Below are 7,564 nucleotides of genomic sequence, written 5' to 3'. Positions count from 1 at the left end.
TTTTTCTCTAGTACATATGAGAGGAGAGAACAGAAGTTCCAGACCTCATAGCCATCCAACAAGCATTCACTCTGTTCCTAACACTGCTCTGGACACCAGGGATATATTGTGAATAGAAGAGGTACAGTCCCTGCCCTGTGGACCTGATATTCTACTGGTAAATACAGCATAGTGAGCAAACATAAAAAAATACATATAAAATGTAACGTCAGATGGAGATCAAGGCTATGCAGAAAATAAAGCAGGTAAAGGGAGTGGGAGAGGGATACTTATTTGTTTTGGTTTGTTTTTTTTTTTGTTTTTGTTTTTGTTTTTGTTTCCTGGGGATTTTTTTGTGTGTGTTTGAAGGATATTCTTTTAGATGCAGTAGTCAGCAAGGTCTCCCTGAGAAGGTGACATTTGGTCAAGTTCCAGATTATACAAAGAAGCACATGGAAAGTCCCAGGAAAAAAGTCTCCCAGACAAAGAGAACAGTGAGAGTAAAGGAAGAAGGCCAGAACCAGCTGGGTCAGCTCCAAAAAGGGCAAGTGTCCGGCAGAGAGGGCAGGATCTGAGCCTGCAGGGTTCGTGGGTCATGACAGGTAACATAGACTTGATACTGAAGATGATGGGAACCCTTGAAGGGGTTTGGTCAGAACAGTGATCTGATTTTAATGTGCATTTTTTAAAGGTCACCCTGATGGCAGCATGAAGAAATCAGACTGAGAGACAGTTTGGGAGTAGAGAGAAACAGCAAGATCAGTCAGTGGACCATTGCGGGAGACAGGAGGGAGCTGATGTCAGCCCAGATCCAGGAGCAGTGGAGAGGGAGAGAGAAGAGGCTCAATTTCAGAGATGCTTCCAAGGTAGGAGATGATGGGGTTTGGCCTACATTAGACATGGAGGGTGAGGAAAATAAAGGCATCAAGGATTAATCTTGCATTAGAACAATCGGTGCTAATCTTTGAGATGGAGAAGAACGGGACAGAGGCTAGGGTAGGGTGGCAGGAGTGGCATTCTAATGTCAGTGTTTTAAAATTTGAGGGACCTCATACAATGTGCATGTGGAGAAATTATGTAGACGGTGTGGTTACAAGTCTAGGACTAGGGAGAAAGAACAATGTGAGAAGTGGCGGAGGGTGTTTGAGTCCATCAAGGGCAGTTCGGGTTATGTGAGAGCTCCCGGGGAAGAGGAAGGTGGCGTAGAGAAGAAATGCTAGGCCTACATCTTGGATATGCTAGCATTTATACAGAGGGAAGAGAAGGGCTGCCAGCCAAGGAGATGGACAGGAAGCTATCCATGGGAGAAGAAAAGAAAGAAAAGAAAGAAAAGAAAAGAAAAGAAAAGAAAAGAAAAGAAAAGAAAAGAAAAGAAAAGAAAAGAGAAAAATAAAAGTAAAGAAAAGAGAAAAAGAAAAGAAAAGAAAAAAGAAAAAGAAAAGAGAAGAGAAAAAAGAGAAAAGAAAAGAGAAGAGAAAAGAAAAAAGAGAAAAGAAAAGAGAAAAGAAAAGAGAAAAAGAAAAGAGAAGAGGGATCCCTGGGTGGCGCAGCGGTTTGGCGCCTGCCTTTGGCCCAGGGCGTGATCCTGGAGACCCGGGATCGAGTCCCACGTCGGGCTCCCGGTGCATGGAGCCTGCTTCTCCCTCTGCCTGGGTCTCTGCCTCTCTCTCTCTCTCTCCCTCTGTGACTATCATAAATAAAAAAAAAAAAGAAAGAAAGTGCTGTGGAGGTAAAATCCCAGGTGCGCTCCACAACTGGGTGATAACCCAAGACGGTATCTTCCCATCTCCTGTCAACAGCTCCTGATCTGTTGAGACGAACCGCCCCTTTCCCTAACACCTTGATACATGGGGTGAACCATCGGCACACCCGACTTACAGAAACTGCTTACTTAGCCTTGCTAGAAACTTAGAACAAGTCAATATAAACATCTACATTTTGATTGAGAAGGTTTCTATGGAGGGCACTGGGGGGGCTCAATTGATCAAGCGCCTGCCTTCAGCTCAGGTCATGATCCCGGGGTCTGGGATCGAGTCCCACATTGGGCTCCTTGCATGGAGCCTGCTTCTCCCTCTGCCTGGGTCTCTGCCTCTCTCTGGTCTCTCATGAATAAATAAATACAATCTCAAAATGAATGAATGAATAAATAAATAAATAAATAAATAAATAAATAAATAAATAAATAAAATCAGAAAGAGAGAGAGAGGGAAATAAAAGGTTTTGATCGTCAGATGGCACCCTTAGAAACAGGGTAGAAGGAATAGCACAAAAGGTCCCCCATGCAGCTGCCGATGTTGCTCGGACGTGAGACACCTCTTAGGGACATTAGGAAAGGTTCACATATTATTTTGAAAGTGCTAAATTATCAATTAATTTGACCTTCAAGAGAGTCTCCGCTATATTTTAATTTAGGAACTACCTGAAAACATGGACACTGGGGGGACTTTTTTTTTTTCCTCTCTCACACAATTTTTGGAATAAGCAAAAAATGTACTAGGGCACCTACCTGGCCCAGTCAATAGAACATGCAGTTTTTGATCACAGGGTCATGGGTTCAAGCTCCAAGTTGGGTGTGGAGCTTACTTTAAAAAAAAAAAAAAAAAAGATGAACTATGTCTCCAGGGATGGATCATATGTGGTGTATGGCATCCTGTCTATGCATCGCCATCTCCCCACCCAGTCCCCCCCCCCCGAAAAAAACCTCTTAGTTGTTTCATTTGTCCCAGATTCTCAACAGGGAGCAATTTATCTCTCGGGGAGGCCCTAACTAAGGTGACATCTGGGAGGGTCCAGAGACATTTTTGCTTATCACAAGTCGGAGGCAGGTGTTATGACTCTTTCCAGCCTAGTAGGTAGAGAGCAGGGATGCTGCTAAGTATCCTGCAGTGTGCAGGGCGCTGCCCGCGGCAGGATTACCAGGCCCCAGAGGCAATAAAGCTGAGGCTGAGAACCCCTGGTCCTTTGAATGTATGGTTCATAGGACCATACATGAACCCCGCCACGAACCCCCCCAAAGCCTGAGGGCTGCTTTAAGCTGCATACTGCGGTATCTACACTAGGAGAGCTAATCTTCCCAAACGCGGCACCGCCGCCCACCCAGGAGGAGGCTGCTGGGCAGCATAGGGTGGAGGCCGAGAAAGCCTCTGGGTGCAGCCCAACCGAGCGCCAGGTCCTAATGCTTGGGCTTCGATCCAAGGCCTGCCTGGACTTGGGCGCTCGCTCCAGCAGACGCATGACACCAACTGACCTTTCTTTTAGGAAAGCTGATTGAAGATGTGAATGAGGAGGAGGTTGAGGTTAGATGGATGCTGCTTTGTGACCGTATGAAACTCCACAAAATGCTTTAAATTCTGAAAGGGGGAAAATAATAAATAAATAAATAAATAAATAAATAAATAAATAAATAGTTCTGAAAGGGACACATTAAGCTTCTTCAGGACCAAAAAAGTGATATTAAGTTTTAAATAAAAGGCAGTAATTACGTACACTGGTGACTTGTTTCTGCACATTGGTAATAATATCTAAGGTCTTGTCTGAACACTGGATCCTAAAAGTTTTAATTAAAATATTTTTTATGATTACAGAAGTGGTCAGAGAGGGAGACAGAACATGAGAGACTCCTAACTCTGGGAAACGAACTAGGGGTGGGGGAAGGGAAGGTGGGCGGGGGGCGGGGGTGACAGGGTGACGGGCACTGAGGGGGGCACTTGACGGGATGAGCACTGGGTGTTATTCTGTATGTTGGCGAGTTGAACACCAATAAAAAATAAATTTATAAAAACAAAACAAAACAAAACAAAAAGCAAACTAACTATAAATGAGCATGTAAGGGTCTTTTTCCTAGAAAAAAAAATTAAAAAGCAAAACAAATCAAAATGGAAAGTTTCTTCGTACCCACTCTGAGGTTCAAATGAAAACACCCGAGGAAAAAAAGTGTTAGCACAGCATCTGGAATGTAGTGGACACTCAGTAAATGTGAACCATCATTACCCTTACTATCAGTTCCTAAAGCCATGTGACCTTGACACCCACGGTCCACCCTAAAAGCCGAGCCAATTACTTTCCCAGGCACGTAAAGGAATATTTCTCTACTTGTCACCTGGAGAAGAAGGAGCCCTCACAGAAGCTGACAAAGCGCTCAAGGTTCAAAACAACTGTGTGCGTGCGGATGTCTCCCTCCCTGACTCCTTCCTTCTCTCCCTCTCTCCCTCCTCCCCCCTCCCTCCTCTCCCTCTGCCCCTCCATCTCTCTCTCCCCCCATCTTCTCTCCCTCTCCCAATCTCTCCTCCTCTTTCCCCCTCTCCCTGTCCCCATCTCTCTATCTGCCTTTGTCTCCCCTTTGTCTCTCTGTCTCTGTCTCTGGATGACCATTCTCTTACCTTGAGGACAGGACTCCCCGGTCTTTGGTGCTGTGCCCTCTGGACTCACCTCTGCTCACCTTGCAGCAGCCTTGCCCACACTATCTGAGGAAGGCCCCAGGCCACGTCTGCTAGTGTGCGACGCCAGCTCCGCGCGGCTTGCCCGGGGCACACCTGAGCACCATCACGCGTGAGGCCGGGCTGAGCCAGGGGGGACCAGGGCCGTCAAGACCTGGAGGGACCAGGAGGAGAGGCGGGATGGCGGATGCTCGCGGGGGAAGCAGCCTCATGCCCGGGCGCCTCTCTAACTGGATGCTGCCCATCATACTCCACTGTTACTCAGAAGCACCGTCTTCTCACCCACACATGTCTCCCCCTTTACTTTCCCATTTCCCCTTGCCTTTCCAGGCTCCAGGCCACGAACCTTACGGCTTTCTTCGACTCCTGCCTCTCCAAGTCTGGCTAATCCTTCCTTCGAGCGTCCTCCGTCTCTGTCCCTCCCCCTCCATCCAGTGGCCCCTCCCGAGCCCAGCCCCCCGCCAGACCATTGTCCCCGCAGCCTCCGTCTGGCCCTTCGTCAGCACCTCCTCCCTCTAATCCACTGTAATTCACTCTCAAAGCGACAACACGCATCCCTCTTTCTGCCTTGCATGATGGGGCCCTTAGATATATTTGCACTTCTCTCTGCAAATCTTTGATTCCAGCCAAACTGATCTTCTCGGTTCCCCATCCCTCATGCTTTTTCCCTACCCAGAGAGCCGTCCTCTCTCTCTGCTTGGACCTGAGGCCCAAGCCATTGCCACCTTCTTGGAAGGACTTTCCTCCGATCCGTTGTATCTGTACCTTCTGCTCCCCTGCTTGGACCCTGACCACGTGCTTTCCTGTCCTGATAATTACCTCTGTATGTTTAGGTCTTATTTCACCAGCTACACAGTAAGCCCTGAGACAAGAGAGAAACCGTATTCTGCATTTTGGCCCCTCTGCCCCTAATACGCACAGAAGGAGCGTATTAATGTTGTTGATGAGGGACTTTGTGTTCCTACTGGTCAACCACGGTCTCCCATGTGTACATGTGACTTTCTGAGATTCCTGCTCACTCTGGGGAAGTGATTCACGCAATAGGGGGACCCTGGCTCATTGACTTTTTCTATTCATAATCTCTGTAAAGACTAGAATGTCTAGTTCTCAAACTTGCTAGAAAAATAAGCCACACCTGATCCAACAAATAGCAGCAACCAGGAGCTTATAGACTGTAAGGTACTATGTTCTAAGCTTGTTTTAGAATCATCATGAGACTTAGTGAAGAATTATCATAGGTTTTTGTACCTTTTAATACTTTTCCATCATAATAAATGAAAAAAAAATATATATATATATATTCAAAACAAACAAACAAAAAATGGAATCAGCCCTATAAATACAAAGAAGAAACTGATGGTTGACAAAGCAGAGGAGGCCTGAGGATTAGGCAAAGTGGATGAAAGGGAGTGGGAGACACAGGCTTCCAGTTATGGAATGAACGAGGCATGGGACTTAAAAGCACAGCACGGAGAATAGAGTCACCGGCATTGTGAGAGCATCGTGTGGTGACAGAGGGTGGCTGTACTTGCGGTGAATATAGCATAATGTAGAGAGAGGCTGAATCACTATATTGCACACCTGAAACTAATATAACTCCAACTATATTTAACTTATGTTTTAATAAAATAAAATAAATACAATATGCATCCTTTTTTTTCCCTATAAGAATCTGATTCAGGGACACCTGGGTGGCTCAGCGGTTGAGCATCTGCCTTCGGCTCAGGGCAAGATCCCTGATTCCCAGGTTCGAGTCCTGCATCAGTCTCCTTGCATGGAGCCTGCTTCTCCCTCTGCCTGTGTCCCTGCTTCTCTCTGTGTCTCTCATGAATTAATTAAAAAAATTTTTTTTTAAGAATCTGATTCAACTACCATGAGTACAATATTCTAAGCATGTTTTGCATTCATCATATCACTTTGTGATCAGATGTCTTCACAGTTTTAGCATAACTGAGATGACTGTGTTTTACTTATTTGTATCTGCAGATACAAATAAAAGCAAACCAAAAGCAAAGTTTGCTTTTGAAGCCAAAGCAAAGTTACAATACGAACTATGTAGATCAGCTAATAGGATCAACTGGGCTCCATTTAATTAGGTAACTAACAAATATTTGTTGAATATACTTTTAGAAACATTAAACTTTCCCACAGCCTCACAAGGATGGTAATAGCCATATTTAGTATCAGAAAATTGAGTGTAATAAGAAATACCTTGCGTGTGATTACACAGCCAATAAATGCAGCAGGATTAGAACCCTGTTCTATCAACTCCTAACTCTAGGAAATGAACAAGGGGTGGTGGAAGGGGAGGTGGAAGGGGGGTGGGGGTGACTGGGTGATGGGCACTGAGGGGGGCACTTGACGGGACGAGCACTGGGTGTTATTCTGTATGTTGGCAAATTGAACTCCAATAAAAATAAATAAATAAATAAATAAATAAATAAATAAATAAAGGATTAGAACAAAAGAAATAAAAATAAAAAGGTGGTAATAAAAAAAAAAAGAACCTTGTTCTATCTATCTCCAAGTCTTGCTCTTGACTGCCTTCCAATAGACAACCAAAAGAGAAGACCCAGATTCCCAGACTCAAATCCAGTGGAAAGAGCTGGAGTGTGTCACTGCGCAGAGCAAGCACAACACAAATATGTGAACATACAGACCCTGAGTGGGAGGCTTCTCCTCTGAAGAGTTTGTGCTTATCATGCAGCAGGTGGGTTCTGTTACTTTACTAAGGGGAGTTGAAACCATAGTGGAAGCCAGTTAGGGCAGCGATTTGTGCAAAGGTGTTCTCCACCTCACCCTCCAAGGAAATGCTTCTGCAGGAGCAAACAAAATTCAAACCTGTCTCTTGAGGTCTTCTGGTCTATCCTCCCACCCTACCTGCCACATGCAATCTGCAATTTACAAATAAATTTAAAACATATAATAAAAGTACTATGAACAACGCTGGAAGTAACCACATCCATTCTGCACTACACCCCCAAATCCCAGCATGGTACATTTTCCAAATGAGAAAGAAGCCACAAAAAAAAAAAAAAAAAAAGAAAGAGAGAAAGAAGCCACATATCAGGACAACCAACATAAATGCTACAGCTTGGGACGCCTGGGTGGCTCGGCGGTTGAGCGTCTGCCTTCGGCTCAGGGCATGA

At 45.1% G+C, this 7,564-nt stretch overlaps 1 long non-coding RNA gene across 1 annotated transcript; it reads left to right on the top strand.

Annotated features, from left to right (window-relative positions):
* Positions 1-492: 492 nt before the first annotated feature.
* Positions 493-1,286, top strand: LOC140626331 (uncharacterized). The gene is made up of 3 exons (XR_012025518.1): positions 493-581; positions 671-845; positions 1,222-1,286. It is a non-coding gene; the product is annotated as an uncharacterized lncRNA (long non-coding RNA).
* Positions 1,287-7,564: the final 6,278 nt, after the last annotated feature.

This window comes from Canis lupus, chromosome 37, assembly GCF_048164855.1.
Source record: "Canis lupus baileyi chromosome 37, mCanLup2.hap1, whole genome shotgun sequence".
Lineage (NCBI taxonomy): Eukaryota > Metazoa > Chordata > Mammalia > Carnivora > Canidae > Canis > Canis lupus.
This window is presented reverse-complemented; position numbering and strand designations above follow the sequence as displayed.